Source organism: Rhineura floridana, chromosome 6 (assembly GCF_030035675.1).
Source record: "Rhineura floridana isolate rRhiFlo1 chromosome 6, rRhiFlo1.hap2, whole genome shotgun sequence".
Classification (NCBI taxonomy): domain Eukaryota; kingdom Metazoa; phylum Chordata; class Lepidosauria; order Squamata; family Rhineuridae; genus Rhineura; species Rhineura floridana.
Genome location: NC_084485.1, coordinates 3,504,378 through 3,520,014, shown reverse-complemented (window position 1 = coordinate 3,520,014; position 15,637 = coordinate 3,504,378).

Sequence of the window (15,637 nt, the reverse complement as noted above, 5' to 3'; positions counted from 1 at the left end):
CATCTGCAAGAGTAGGAGATTCCCCTCCACCATCAGCCTAGAGTTGTGGCGTGACCTGCAGGTGCAAATCACGCCCCGCAACCCGATGGTAGTGCAGATCATGCAGCTCTACCTCACAGTCCCAGCCTGCAAATCTAACCAGGGGCCCTAGGGAGCGGCAGAGGCCCTTGGGCCCATGACAGACCTGTTTGCCTACTGGCACTGGGACTGGCCATTGGCCTGTTCCAGCAGCCAGCCTGTTCTTCTGTTCCTAACCACGGGAATGTCCAATACTGCAGACAGGCGATGGCCAGTGCAAGCGGGAGTTCTAGGGTTCCAGGCACAAAGGAAGGTGAGGCAAAGCGAAGTCTGCATCTTGGAGAGGGTTTCAGGACCACAGTTAGTGGATCCTACCGCTGATGCAGAACATACAAGTTGTCCCAGCAGTGGCCTGGAGCAAACTGGCAGATCGTTATAGCTTAAGCTAGGAATTCATCGACTGGAGACCCCGTACCCTGAATGTTGCACCTGACCAGTTAAAGGGCTGGTGCCTTTCCCTGCACAGTCATTGGCTTCTGGGGTTTCAAGCTGTGGAGAGATCCCTTCAAGGCATGTTGCTGGTCCAGTGCTGTGGAACACTCTTCCACCAGCAGAGATTCAGCCGGCACCCTCACTTTTGACTTTCAGGCATCTCTTGAAGACCTTTTTATGCCAACAGGCCTTTGCAGCTGTTAAATTTTTATTTTGAGTAGCCAGAGATCTTCATGGTTCTCTGTATTTTTAATTTTTAAATCCTGATTTGTCTTTGAACATTGGACCCCCCCCCCCGATATGCTATGATATGACAGTACAGAAATACTTTTATAAATAAAAATAAATTTTGATCCTCTGACCAGTTGTCTACCACCAGATTTTGACAAGTGAGTGGATAATTTGGAAGCATTTATAACTGGTTCTGCCGGATAGTTGTAGAGCTAAACTGGTTGATTTTAGGTTCTTGGTTTGATCCTGGTGACAGCCAGTTACTTGTGAACTTTCTTGTACCTGCCATTTGATGAAGTGTATACTTTATGTGGTTCTAAAAAGGCAGGCACACCTTTCCCATGTGCTAATAATGATTTCCCTTGAATAAACCTAGGCTCTACTAGTACTGAAAATACTGAAAAGTTCCTGTTTTTGTGGTATTTCTTCACAGTTCAGTTACTTCTACATTGCTTTACATGGGAAACAAGCCACTACCACTTCTGGGTAGAGGGCCACTCCTATGCTACAAACACTAACCTCGTTTAATTTTCCTCTATTAATGTCCCCCCCCCCACTATCATTTGTAGACTTCTGATCTAACAACGGACAGACTGGTAGAAGTGATGCCAGGGGTGAGTCCTTGTTGCTGATTGCAGCACTTTTGTTTAGGGGTCTGGTGCAAGAAAGGCTGTGCTTGATCATTTTTCAGAGAGGAATGAGCAGCAAGGTGACCTCTGAGGACCACAGCTCCAATGAAAACAGCATTTGATATGCAGCCAGTCACAATGCAGTTTGGTGCAAAACATGGATTATGGCATTCTGCTGCAGGTTCAGTGTGGAATCCTCGCATCTTCTTCACCAAATGACAAAATGATGAACATTTGGAGACAGTGAACTGAAATGACATGGCAGAGAAGCCCATGCATCGCAGTTTATGTATTTCCATAAAACTATAAGCTTACATATAAGTTTCCAGAAACAAACATGAGTCATTTTCTCAGAATGCAGTCAAGGATGGTAAGCAATGTTTTTGTGTTTTGTTTTCAAATGGGTGCCAGGACTTGGATCCTCTTCAGCCCAAGAAGAATGACCCGCATCTTAAATATTCAAATTCAATTCAAATCAAATTTTATCTGATGATTCAATGGTGTATTGACTGTAATAAAATTTGATTTGATTTGAATTTGATTTGAACTCAGATATAAATGTGTTGGGGCAATTGCTCAGGGGTGACAGCATGACACTCTGTACATGGTTTAAAGTACGTTTGCTTTGCCCTTTATTATATTTTTCAAAGGCTATCTTTCAGAGTGTTTCTGTTTGCCACCCTGGGCTCCTTCTGGGAGGAAGGGCAGGATATAAATTTAATAAATAAATAAATAAACAAATAAACAAATAAATAAATAAGGGATGGGCGGTAATAAATTAGTAAAGGGAGGAGGGGGGCAAATGGGGTTGGAAGACCTGCAAGAGGTTTTGCTTCTCTGCTTTCATATGGCACTGACCTTATTTGCATTCTGGCTTCCTACAGCTTGCAGGAAAGGTGCCTCCCTCAAAAAAAGTGAAGGTTGAAATGACACCTGCAGAAACACCTGTGTGTCTCCTGAAAGAAGCGGAAAGCAAGCTGGAAATCCATTACACTGTAGTCTTCAAAACAGTTCCAGGCAATGAACCCGTCTGTTCCATGAACATGGTACACAGAATATATATTTCTCGGCTGGAAGCCAACAATTCCTGGCATGCTTTGCCTCCACTGCCCCCCCTGCCTCCATCAACCACACTCTGCAGGGTGGGAGCATTTGCAGGGTAGGGAGAAAATGGCAAACTCTTCACCAATTCCAAACATGCATTGAAAACCTTTGCATTTTAAAATTAGATTTGTAAATTCTGAGTGAGTTTAAAAGGTGTGTGTGAATTGTTCAGCCGTTGCCATCAAAACTAGCTTCAGGTCATAAATGCTATGGGCTTGTTGGTTCTTGACTTCAGACAGCCAGTTTCCAAAATGTGGTATCAGGCTTTTGGAAAAGTTAGTGGTTTTGGGATTCAGGCAAAAATCCTTTCCTCCTCCATGCCATGTCAGGGAATCCGTGTTGCCTCTTCTCCACCACAGATACTCATACCATATGTTCATCTTGAAAGTCTTCTAGCAGAATTGGGGCCAAGCAGGCAAGGATACAGACTTCCAGATTGAGGATCTGATTCATCAAACCCTACTGAACAGCCTGAGCTCCTGCTGTGCTGTGATCTAACCCGCACAGGGGCAAACCTCCTATCACCAGCATTGCTGCACTTACCAGGAGGGAGAGAAGGAGGGGCAAGTTGGCAAGGAAGTTGCCTCAATGTAAATGCATCAGTAGAGGCACCAGTTTGTCTCTACCGGTGCATTTGCATCATGCCAACCTCTTCTTCCTCCTGGTTAGTGCAGCGATGCTGGTTGGAAGAGGTCCTTGCTGATTGCTGTTGCAGCGTTGTGGGGTATTTTTCTACCCTAACCACAGTTCCAATGTATCTTGGGATAATAAAATGTCCCAAACCAAGTCTTGTGTGTTGTGGTAGAAGGGGAGCACTTTTAACTGCTTTCCTAGAACAGTTTTTGTTTAAAAAACATCTCAGGCCATTTTTTAAAAAAATCCAAATGTGACAATACTTAAGCAGAAACTAGGCAAGCAGAACAGGGGCAATTTTGGGGAAATTTTGCTACCAAATTAAAATATGTTTTGGAGCAGTAAAATGTCGCCAAAAAGCCAACTGCGATTGAAGGGCACTTTCATCTGCTTCCGGGTCAGTGTTTGTTTTAAAACCTCATGGGGCATTATTTTATGCCCACTATATTAAAAGTATTTTATATTAAATCGACTTCAAGGCATAACAACAACAATAGCAAAACTCATCCCAATAGCAAAAGATTTCATGAGATATATTTTTCCCCAGACCTTTTTCATTTACAAAACAAAAATTGGCTGTACTTCAAGGACATTGTTGACTAGGAGGCACTGTTTTGCAGTGGTTCCGTTCCTTTCTCTCTGACAGGCATCAACAGGTAGCATTGGGAGATGAGGTTTCAGACCCTTGGCCCCTCACATGCGGAGTGCCACAGGGTTCTATCCTCTCTCCCATGCTATTTAACATCTATGTAAAGCCGCTGGGAGCTATCATCAGGAGTTTTGGGCTGCGATGTCATCAATATGCAGATGACACGCAACTCTATCTCTCCTTTAAATCTTCACCAGAGATGGCTGTGGAGACCTTGTCCAAGTGCCTGGAATCCGTGAGTGGATGGATGGGAAGGAACAGACTGAAGCTCAATCCTGATAAGACCGAGGTGCTACTTGTGGGTGACAGGGGGAGGTTGGGTGCTGTTGACCTACAGTTTAATGGGGTGAGTTTACCCCTGAAAGATCAGGTCCGCAGCCTCGGGGTGGTTCTTGATTCCAAGCTGTCCATGGAGGCTCAGATTTCGGCAGTGAGCCGGGCAGCTTGGTACCAATTACATCTCATACGGAGGCTGCAACCCTACCTCCCTATTCATCAGCTCCCACTGGTGGTACACGCCCTGGTCACCTCTCGATTAGACTACTGCAATGCGCTCTACGTGGGGTTACCCTTGAAAACGGTCCGGAAACTACAACTGGTGCAGAATGCGGCGGCTCGGTTGCTTACAAACAGCCACCGCCGTGATCACATCACGCCAGTATTATTTCACCTACATTGGCTGCCAGTTGTTTTCCGGGCCCAATTCAAGGTGTTGGTATTAACCTTTAAATCCCTATACGGTCTTGGCCCAGTTTATCTGAAGGAGCGCCTCCAGTACCACAAATTAAGCCGCGCAACCAGATCAGCCACACAGGGCCTTCTCTCAGTCCCACCAACGAAAACAGCTAGGTTGGTAGGGACTAGAGAGAGGGCATTTTCAGTGGCGGGCCCCACTCTCTGGAACTCCCTCCCATTCGATCTTCGCCATGCCCCTTCCCTGGATATATTTCACCGGGCATTAAAAACTTGGCTTTTTGGACAGGTCTTCAGGAATTCCGGGGAGGGCTAACTTTTTTGGGATATTTTATTATCTATTGATCACCCTAACTGATTTCATGCTGCTGTGATTAATGATCGTACTGATTTTATTGTATTTTATCTGTATTATATTGTAATTTACTGAATTTTAGTTTGTACGTTGCCTAGAGTGGCTTCGGCCAGATAGGTGACACAAAAATTAAATTTATTATTTATTATTATTATTAGTGTGCAGGTGACAATATCCTAGAAGGATGGTATTGTAGGTCTACTTCTGTGTAAGTTTCACAATGAAAGGTGCCCCAGGGTAAATGTTAACTTCACTTAGGGAGAAAAAGGAAAAATATATGCAGACTGTATTTATTCCATGCCAGTGGAGGAGACACTTTCCTGGGAAACTTTGCTCTCCTTTTTATATCAGCAAATTTCACTGTGTTTTATTTATGTATTTAAAATAACAATCTTTATATCCCTTTGTTGTTATGTGCCCTCAAGTTGATTACAACTTATGGTGACTATGAATCAGTGACCTCCAATAGCATCTGTCATGAACCACCCTGTTCAGATCTTGTCAGTTCAAGTCTGAGGCTTCTTTTATGGAATCAATCCATCTCTTGTTTGGCCTTCCTCTTTTTCTACTCCCTTCTGTTTTTCCCAGCATTATTGTCTTTTCTAGTGAATCATGTCTTTTCCTTATTTTTCTACACAATCAAACGCTTTGCTGTAATCTATAAAGCACAGGCTGATTTCCTTCTGAAATTCCTTGCTCCGTTCCATTATCCAACGTATGTTTGTGATATGATCTCTGGTGCCTCTTCTCTTTCTAAATCCAGCTTGGACATCTGGCATTTCTCGCTCCATATAGACTTTGTTGTAGAATCTTGAGCATTACTTTACTGGCATGGGATATTAAGGCAATAGCTGGACAATTACTGCATTCCCTGGGATCCCCTTTCTTTGAAATTAGGATGTATATTAAACGCTTCCAGTCTGTGGGCAATTATTTAGTTTTCCATATTTGTTGACAATTTTTTGTCAAAATTTGGACAGATTCCGTCTCAGTAGCTTGTAGCAACTCTATTGGTATGCCATCTGTTCCTGGTGATTTGTTTCTTCCAAGTATTTTAAGAGCAGCTTTCACCTCACATTCTAAAATTTCTGGTTCTTCATCATATGGTTCCTCCATGAATGAATCTGCCATGCTGGCATCTCTTTTATAGAGTTCTTCAGTGTATTGCTTCCATCTTCCTTTTATTTCATCTTAGTCAGTGTGTTCCCCTGTTGATTATTCAACATCCCTCCTCTTGGTTTAAATTTCCCTTTCATTTCTGTAATCTTTTGGAATAGGGTTCTTGTTCTTCCCTTTTTGTTGTCCTCTTCTATTTCTAGACAATAACTATTCTTTGGTGTACTGCTTCCATCTTCCTTTTATTTCATCTCTGTCAGTCAGTGTGTTCCCCTGTTGATTATTCAACATCCCTACTCTTGGTTTAAATTTCCCTTTAATTTCTCTAATCTTTTGGAATAGGGCTCTTGTTCTACCCTTTTTTGTTGTCCTATTTCTATACAATAACTATGTACTAGTCACTGTATTGTTGCATTCAGGGTTCTAACCGTGTTTCTATCTCCTTTTGCTTTTGCTTTTGCTTTTCTTCTGTCTTTAACCATTTTAAGAGTTTCTTCAGTCATCCATTAAGGTCTTTCTGTCTTTTTAACTGCAGGTATTGTCTTTTTGCATTCTTCGCTGATAATGTCCCTGACTTCAGTCCATAGTTCTTCTGGTTCTCTGTCAACTAAGTTTAAAGCCTCAAACCTGTTCCTTATTTGATCTTTATATGCTTCTGGGATGTTATTTAAATTGTATTTTGGCAGTATGATTGCTTTGTTGTTCTTCTTTAGCTTTACTCTGATTTTCGATGTTACCAGTTCATGATCTGTACCGCAGTCTGTTCCTGGTCTTGTTTTTGCAGAAAGTATGGAACTTCTCCATCTTCTGTTTCCAATTATATAATCAATCTGATTCCTATATTCACCATTTGGTGATGTCAACATGTACAGTCGTCTTTTTGGTTGCTAAAAAAATGTGTTGGCAAGAACACAGGTCCTAAGAGGCCTGAAAAGCAGCGTAGAAAAATTCTCACAATAAAATCAAACCTAGGAGAGGAACAGAAATGGCAGGGTGACTATATAGTGCTAGACTAGTTTAGACAACATTCCATGTTGTCATCTTTGGTGCTCCTCATTGTGGCCCTTTGACCATCACCTTCTAGGGAAAAGCGCTCCCTGAAAACCTCTGAGGCAATGGAGTGGCCCCAGGTTCAGTCCCTGCTGGCATCTCCAGATAGGCTGGGATAGTCTCTGCCAGCCAGGGAAGACATTGCTAAGCTAGATGCACACCAATGACCTGACTTACTATAAGACGGCTTCCTAGGTTCCTGTGCTCAGCCTCTCATTGAGGGAAGTTGTCTTTAATTGACAGTGGGCTCCTACTAAGAACTTCACTTGGGAGATGAGGGTCAAATATTAAGGAAAGAGAAAAATGGACTGGAAACTTGTAAATGGTAAGCTCTGCAGAAGTCCAAGAAGCCATTCTGAAACAGTGGCAGATCATGGATGCTTGGAAAGACGAAGTCGGAGGAGCAATTTCATAAGCATCCTCTATTCCCCAGCCTCATCAAGAACTGGGTAATAGTAAGGAGGCTGTGGGGAACACCCCCCTTCCTCTCCCCTCTCAAGCACAGCTTCTGGCAGGGAGAGGGAGAGAGGGAGAAGTCCTTACCACCTTCTCGGGGCCAGGCTGTGGGAGCTGGAGCAGCAGACAGTAAGACTAGGACTGCAAGAGAACGGAGATGCACAGAAGCTCTCTCCTAGAGCTTGGAAAAGTTACTTTTTGAACTACAACTCCCATCAGCCCAATCCAGTGGCCATGCTGGCTGGGTCTGATGGGACTTGTAGTTTAAAAAAAGTAACTTCCATGTTCTGCTCTTACCTTCTTTCTATCCCATTCACCTCAAAGTGTTCTCAGTCTGAACATCTTTGTAACATGGTGTTTTCAAATTAATTGCACCAGCTGGTGCATTTGTGTGATTGCTTCAATACAACCACATTGAAAATGTCATTTATGCAGTTGTTTCAATACAACCAAACTTACAGCAAACGTCAGTTCTGGTTCCCAGAAGTTGGTGAGAAATGGTCATAATGTGAGTGACTGAATTACCTTGGAGGACACACGCTCACGTGGGCTTCCCTCTGTTGTCCACCTTGCAGGTCCTGTTAATGGACATGGATGTGAAACTGAAAGAAGAAGCACTGGAAGTTTTTGTAATAGCAGGATCGGGCAGGTACTGTACTGGGCACTCTTGCCATCTTCTTCAACAAGTTCCCACTTGAAGAAGATGGTTTGGGGGTTTCTTCCAAGTGAAGGAGGGTTACCTTTTGTCTGCCCTGAATCTACAGCCTATTCATGGAAAAGGTGTGTGTGTGTGTGGGGGGGCTTTGAGGAAGGAATTGGAGGTGAGGAGAGAGCATTAGTGGAGAACTCCAATATGACTAGGAAGATAAAGAATAAAGTACTGTTGGCCTGAGAAAGCAAGCAAGGAGGATAGGATGATGATGGTGAATGACACGTACCCACATGTGCTCACTTCCACTCCTTCTCTGTTTTGCAGGGTAACAGATATAACCGTGACGTCTCCCTCAGTTGATGATGTCAATGTAAGTTTGGGGTTGTCTCAGACTCAAGAGCACATACTGAGTTGTGCTCTTCTCCTCAGAGGGATTTTAGGCAGGAGTGGGGAACCTCAGCTTGGGGACCAAATATGACCCTTCAGGACTCTTCCCAGCCCATGCCCCCTCCGTCCCTCTTTCTGCCCCCTCCGTCCCTCTTTCTGCCCCCTCCTGAAGAGCTTTTGCTGGACTGGAATGTGCCCCAGAACTGTGATACAAAGGCCTCTGGCTTGTTGGAGTGGAGGATGATTTCTGTGTGGCTGGAATGTAGGCTCCTCTGCAAAGGTAAGGGCCGCATCCAGTGGTGTGTAGTGGTTAGAGAGTTGGACTGGGACCTGGGAGTTCAATTCCCCCATGGGACATGAAGCTCACTAGGTGACTTGGGCAAGTCCCTGCCTCGCAGCCTAACGTACCTTACAGGGTTGTTGTAAGGATAAAATGGAGAGAGGAAAACCATGTATACCACTTGGTATACAAATGTATTTATGATGATGATGATGATGATGATGATGATGATCCTCATCCTCATCCTCAACAACAACAACAACAGTCTGCATCTGTGTTAGAATTGCTTTTAATATGTCTTTTCATAGAATCATAGAATCATAGAATAGTAGAGTTGGAAGGGGCCTACAAGGCCATCAAGTCCAACCCCCTGCTCAATGCAGGAATCCAAATCAAAGCATTCCCGACAGATGCCCGTCCAGCTGCCTCTTGAAGGCCTCCAGTGTCGGAGAGCCCTTACCTCTCTAGGTAATTGGTTCCATTGTCTTATGGCTCTAACAGTTAGGAAGTTTTTCCTGATGTCCAGTCGAAATCTGGCTTCCTGCAACTTGAGCCCATTATTCTGTGTCCTTCACTCTGGGACGACCGAGAAGAGATCCTGGCCCTCCTCTGTGTGGCAACCTTTCATGTACTTGACGAGTGCTATCATATTTCTCCTCAGTCTTCTCTTCTCCAGGCTAAACATGCCCAGTTCTTCCAGTCTCTCCTCATAGGGCTTTGTTTCCAGTCCCCTGATCATCTAATAACTTTAACCCTTTTTTAAAAGATGTTTTAAAAGTTTTTTTAAATGTTTTTAGCGTTGTTTTGTTTTAATGTATTTTAAGGTCTTTTTATGATGTTTTAAAGTGTTTTTAGTGTTTCTGTTTGCCGCCCTGGGCTCCTGCTGGAGGGAAGGGCATAAATAAATAAATAAATAAATAAAGTGGCCTTCATTCTGAAAAAGGACCCTCCCCCCAACTTGGGGTGTAGCCTGCCATGTTACTTGACAGCTGCCATTCATTTCAAGGAGACCTCGTGGGGGGGTTATTACTGGTTGTTATTCTTTAGAACTCTTCATCAAGGGTGGGGGACCTCAGGTTTGAGGACCAAATATGACCCCCCAGAACTCTCTATCCCGCCTTTGGTACTCTGCCCGGGTCACACCACTCACTGTACCCCCTCCCCCAGTGCTTGTGCCTGGCTGGGATGTTTCCTTGCAGTCTTAATTCTTTTTTACTCTCTGTATTATGGTCCTTTAAAGGAAATATATGTACCATTGGCTCTGAAATTCCAAGTGAGAAATTCCAGTGGTGACTTCGTGCCGCTTTTGGTGGCATCTGGGCAGAGAGATAAGAATCTGGGGATAAAATTTCTTCTGGAAACATTAGGCTTAACCAGTGAGGTCTTCCCTAGTACAACCACCAGCAGCATGAATGAGAATTCTGCAGGACTGTGGCCTTGCATCTCACAAGGATTCTAGAGGATTTGCACATATGCATTGCACTCTGGGAATGACGTGACTTTTTTCCTCCTAACATTTGCTTATATCCTGTTTTAAGGATGAACAAACATGTCAATTTTAGTTTCTCTCAGTTTTCCAATTTTCCAGCCCTAAGTTCTGTTCTCTACATGTCACATCAGTTTGATTTTTTTTTTAAAAAAGTTCTTGAAAATCAGTCAGCATTTTAGTGTGAATTATTCCTAATGTTTCCATTTCTGCCAAGCTATTTCCCCTAAATACAATTCATTTTGGTATATTTTCACTCACATACGCATTCACATGCGCACTTTACCCTACCATGTGCATTCTTATACACATTAGCTGGCTCGAGAACCACACTGCAAATTTCAGAAAAGTGCAACTTTAGAAAGATGGTTGTGTTTCAGTCCTTGAAAGTGCAAATTTAGTAAGTTTGTCTTTAAATGCAAACTGAATCGAATTTCTCCCCCACTCCTATCCTGATCAGTGATCAAAACACAGATCTGGCATGTGCATAAGATCCAAGGTTTGATCCCTGGAATCTACACTGTTGAAAGGATCTCATTGACTCATGGGAGTCATAGTCCAAAACATCTGGGGGGGCACTCAGTTTGCTATAATGCAACCAATATAATATTGGGGTGGATTAGGGGCAGAGCACATGATTTGCCCATAGAAGGTTCAAGGTTCAGTCTCTGGCAACTCCAGCTAAAAAGGATCTTGGATAGAAGGACTGGGAATCAGGTGTAGTCATCCAGGGTGTCAGGGAGTCTTAGACCTCTTACTTTTTTGGGAGCAGGGTCTCAGCAGGGTCCCTATGTCTTCAGCATCCTACGAGCCAATCAGCATGAAAGGGGAGTGTGTTAGCCACTGAGAAGAGTCTTCTAACATGCTTCCTTGTCCTTTCCTGCTACTTGGAGCCAATCAGAGTGAAAGTAGGTGTGTCAGCCACTGAGAAGACTCTTCTCAGTAGCTAACACTCTCCCCTTTCATGCTGATTGGCCCCTATGGATGTCTGTTGTTCTGGGAGAAGGCTTTAACAAGGATCTCATTCTCAGCCCAGCAGCAAAAGAAAAAGGAGGGGAGGGAGTGTGGCTATGACTGTCTTGAAGGAACCCTGCACTTCTGAATGTGCCACTACATTACTACTGGGAATGCATCATGTCTGAGCTGCAGATAACTTTCAGAGAAGTTGTGTCGAGGGGGCCACCACCGAGTAGGGAAGGGCAAAGTCTGTCAATTTTGGCTTTTTTCAGTTTCTCATTTTTCCAGTCTTCAGTTCTCTACATTTCCACATCATGAAAATTTGTCTGCATTTTAGTACAAATTTCTCCTAATATATACATTTTTGCATGCAGTTTTGTCTGATGTAAACATTGTGGCATACACTTTCCCTTTATATAATGCATGTTATATGTTATTTTAATAAATATATGCATTTTATGCACACTTTCTCCTAAGATACTCATTTTAGACACATTATTTGGCTGGACAACTGCACAGCAAAATTGAGAGAAGGCTGTGTTTTGATTCTCATATTGTTTTGGAAAGTGCAGATTATGTAGGTTCACATTAAAACCCAAATTTCTACCCTATCCTTAGCCCAGAGGGAGCAAAGCACTCAGGGTCAAGGAATGTACATGAATACTCCGGAGCCAGGCCTCAGCCCAAATATCTTATTTGATTTTATATGCAATGTGTGTATCAGCTGTAAGGAAGACTTGCTTTATATAACTCTTCTTCTTCTTGCAGAATGAAGGACTAAAACATCTTCTGGAAGAGCTAGTAGAGCGTGGGTGCATTCCAAGGATCAATAGTAAGTGCCTGTATGTGACGTATGTTGCCCATTCCCTTGCAGTAGGATCCTCCTACAGAGTGGAGATAAAGAGAGCTCTCTTCATGCAGGGTGATTCTCGATGGTGATGGTGGTTTAGAGGCATAAAACTGGAGGAAGCTTTCAGCACCTTGGACAGCTCCTGGAAAGCCCAGAGCAGATTCTACTGCCCCACTGACATGGAGCCACCAGCCCTCACTGGGAGGAAGACTTGTAGCTTATCTAGTGGGCCAGCTTCCCTGCTTGATGTAGGAAGTCCAGAGATAAAGCATTTCCAACAGGTGGCCCTGCAGCCTCTGCTGGAAGACCTTCAGAGCTCCCTAGCTCCCTAGGGATTTAGGTCCATTGTCCAAGTATTCTTACAATTGAGAAGTTTCTCTTAATTGGCACCCTCCTGTAACTTAAGTCCATCAGGTCTAGTCTTGCCCTCTGAGGCAGCAGCGGAGAACAAGCCTTTGCCCTCTTCTGTACAACAACCCTGTACATAATGGAGGAGTGCTCTCATGTGTGTGGTTCCCTCCCCCTCAGTTTTCTCTTTTCTAGGCCAAACTGCTGCAGAAAAACATGGAACTATCACTTCCTGTGACTTGGAAACCTTGGCGGTATTCAACTAACTTTTTGTGCTACTGCGAGGATTAGCACTAGCACAATGGGATTTCCCCCTCTCCTCCCTCTGTGTACACCTTGCACTGTCCCCAAATCTCTCCTGGAGACTGAGGGGAGCCAGTCTGGTTTTTTAAAAACTTCATGAAAATTCTCCAGTGGCTTAGTGTGAATCTCTCCTAATAAACACATGTTTGTATGCAGTTTTGACTTCATTGTTGCAAGCAATTTCCCCTAATATAATTCATTTTTGTATGTTATTTTCACTCATATATTCATTTTTGTGCACATTTCCCCCTAATGCATACATTTTTTTAAACACTGGTTGGAGAACTACATCACAACATTTGGAGAAGTTTGGATTTCGAAGGGTGGCTGCATTTCAGTTCCCCTTTTGTTTCTGAAAGGGCAAATTTGATTGATTCCGCTTCAAATACGAACTGAATGGAAATTCTCTCCATACTGCTCACTCCAAAGATGACGAAATGTTCTTCTTTGCATGTTCCAGGTGGTCTGGCTAAGGACAAGATGAAATTGCCAAACCTGATGGGGGCCGATTACAGTGACCATAAAATAGAGAAAAGTGAGGTCAGTTTGTGGAAACATCCTTGCTTAAACTGTATTTGTTTTTCTTACACTGGGGGCTTATACATAGTTGTCTGAAGAACAACCAGGCAGGGTCCAACCATGTTCTCATCTAGCCTGAGTACATCAGCTCTTTAAAACCAGCCTGAACTTTGTGCACTCCAATGGTCCCATCCAGAAGTCCTTGTGTCTTCCAGTGTCCAAATCAAACTCTCTTCTGCTGCAGGATCTTCCCATTAACTTCAATTGGGGGAGGAAGTTCTACTTGCACATCACCGTCGACCCTGTTTGTGTTTACTAAATTGTCCCTGTGCTAGTCCCACTCACAGTAGACTCATTGAAGTTAATGGATATGACTAATTTAGGTTTAATAATTGTAGGGGATCCATTATGAGTAGGACTTAGCTGAATGCAACCCATTAATTGCAAGTGATGTACTCTGAATAGTTAGATACGACGCATGGTCCCTTCTTAGGGCTTTCGCCTCTTATGACCCCAGGCAGTCTCTGAAGGCACCTTGCTGCAGCTAAGCAGGTTTGGGACTGCTTGGTGCATGGATGGGGGGGGCACTGGGGGACCACAGATCAGCCACCTTGGGTTATATGAAGTTAGAAAGGTAGGATATAAAAGTAAGAAAATAAAATAAAAACAAAAGTCCAAGGGCAGATGTTGAAGGGATGTAGAGGGCCCTTGCTGTCTAAATGTGACAATATTAATCCCCCCTGTCTTTGCAGGATACTGTGTCTCTTCATGTGGATCATAGCAAGAACTGTGCTGCTCAGATGCCAGACTTGAAGAAGTTTCAAAACATAGCTCTCAATTCATAAGAAGACAAGAGAAAGGCCAGAGACTCCTCTGTGTACCAGCATCCCAGAGGTGCCCACCCAACCACTTGATCCAAACATAAGGATTCTGCATTAACAAAAGTAAAACAGAACACACACACCCCTCTCGTGCATGCAGACGCGGACACACAGACAAGATAACCCATTTCCTGATGATGGGGGTTTGGGGTGGGCAGTGCATGGAGAAGCGTCAGAATTCTCCTTGCTGGCCCGATCAATATTCATCACCACCCCCAGTTCTCCCGAATGTAGCAATCTGCCCAAAGGCTTAGAATGATACCTTGCATGTTTCTCTCAATAAAAGATTCCGATTTCCTCTTCTGCATTTCTCTGGTTTTCCTTTGACCCAAAGCCTGCCAGAAATCTGCTGCTGTTAAGAAACATGAACGGCATGTGCGCGGAGGCTCCCCTGCCTCCAGACCTTCATAACAGCAGCAGCTCTGTGGGGGATCAGTTCTTGGAATAAAAGGTGCCTGGCTGAAGCTTGAACCAAGGACCACAAAAGCAGCCCTGCTGGATCAGACCACAGGCTGACCGATTGCAGCATTTGAAAACCTTGCTAGCTTGTGGTGCAAAGGCAGGGGGAAAGATAGCTGAGAGGATACTATTGCTGCCTGCAAGGATTTTCCTGTTGTTTTCTATGTGTTATGGAAAGTGGGTAACTCCGAGCCTGCAAAGGGTCAGAACGTCACCTCTGACAGGAGGGAAATAGAAACAAAGAACTTATTGAAACAGGAGAGTGCAACACGGCATTTAAAACTGTTAGGTAGTGGGTAGGTCTTCTGGAGTCAAAGGAACATTAGAGGCCGCCTTGTACAGAGTCATTTGCCCATCCAGCAGTTCTCCAGAGTTTCAGGCATGGAATATTTTGCAGCCCTACCTGGAGATGTGGGGGATTAATTTGGGACCAGGCAGATGCTCTGCCCCTGAGCTACGGCCCTTTGCCATGCTGCAAGCAGTGACCAGTAAGCAACATCCACTTGGCATCTCTTGCCACATTGAGGTACTAAAGAAAAATGAGCTATACATTATCCAGATTCACCCCCACTCTAATGAAGGGCAGCAGGGAAAGAGGTCTGATCTCTGTGTAGCTCAGTGGTGTCATCACCAATGTGTTTGGCACTGCGGGGGCGGGGAGAGATGGGGTGGAAGCAATTTCATATTGTCATGCTAGCTATTCTGCATATCAAAGCCCAGCAGCAGTATGGAGGTGGTCGTGCAAAGGACCATGATGATGCGTGCTTGTTTCTTTCAGAGACCTTTTTAGAGTGGGCTTGCGAGTATTTGTAGTGGAAATCATGTTAAGACTGGCCACATCTACCCTGTACATTTAAAACATTTGTGGCTTCTGTTGCGTTTCATTTTACATGGGCTGTTATAAGCAATTAAACAGGCAATGTTTTGGAATGGGTTTGTTTTAGAGTAAATACAGTATGGAGAGAGGGGGAGATGGGGAGTGAGTGAGTTAGCATGTTGAAGAATGCTGTGTGCTGATTGGCTGTGTGCATGGGGGATGGTGTGTTTGTTGTGTGGGAGTTGTCAGTTGGAAAGGGCAGAGATCTTGAG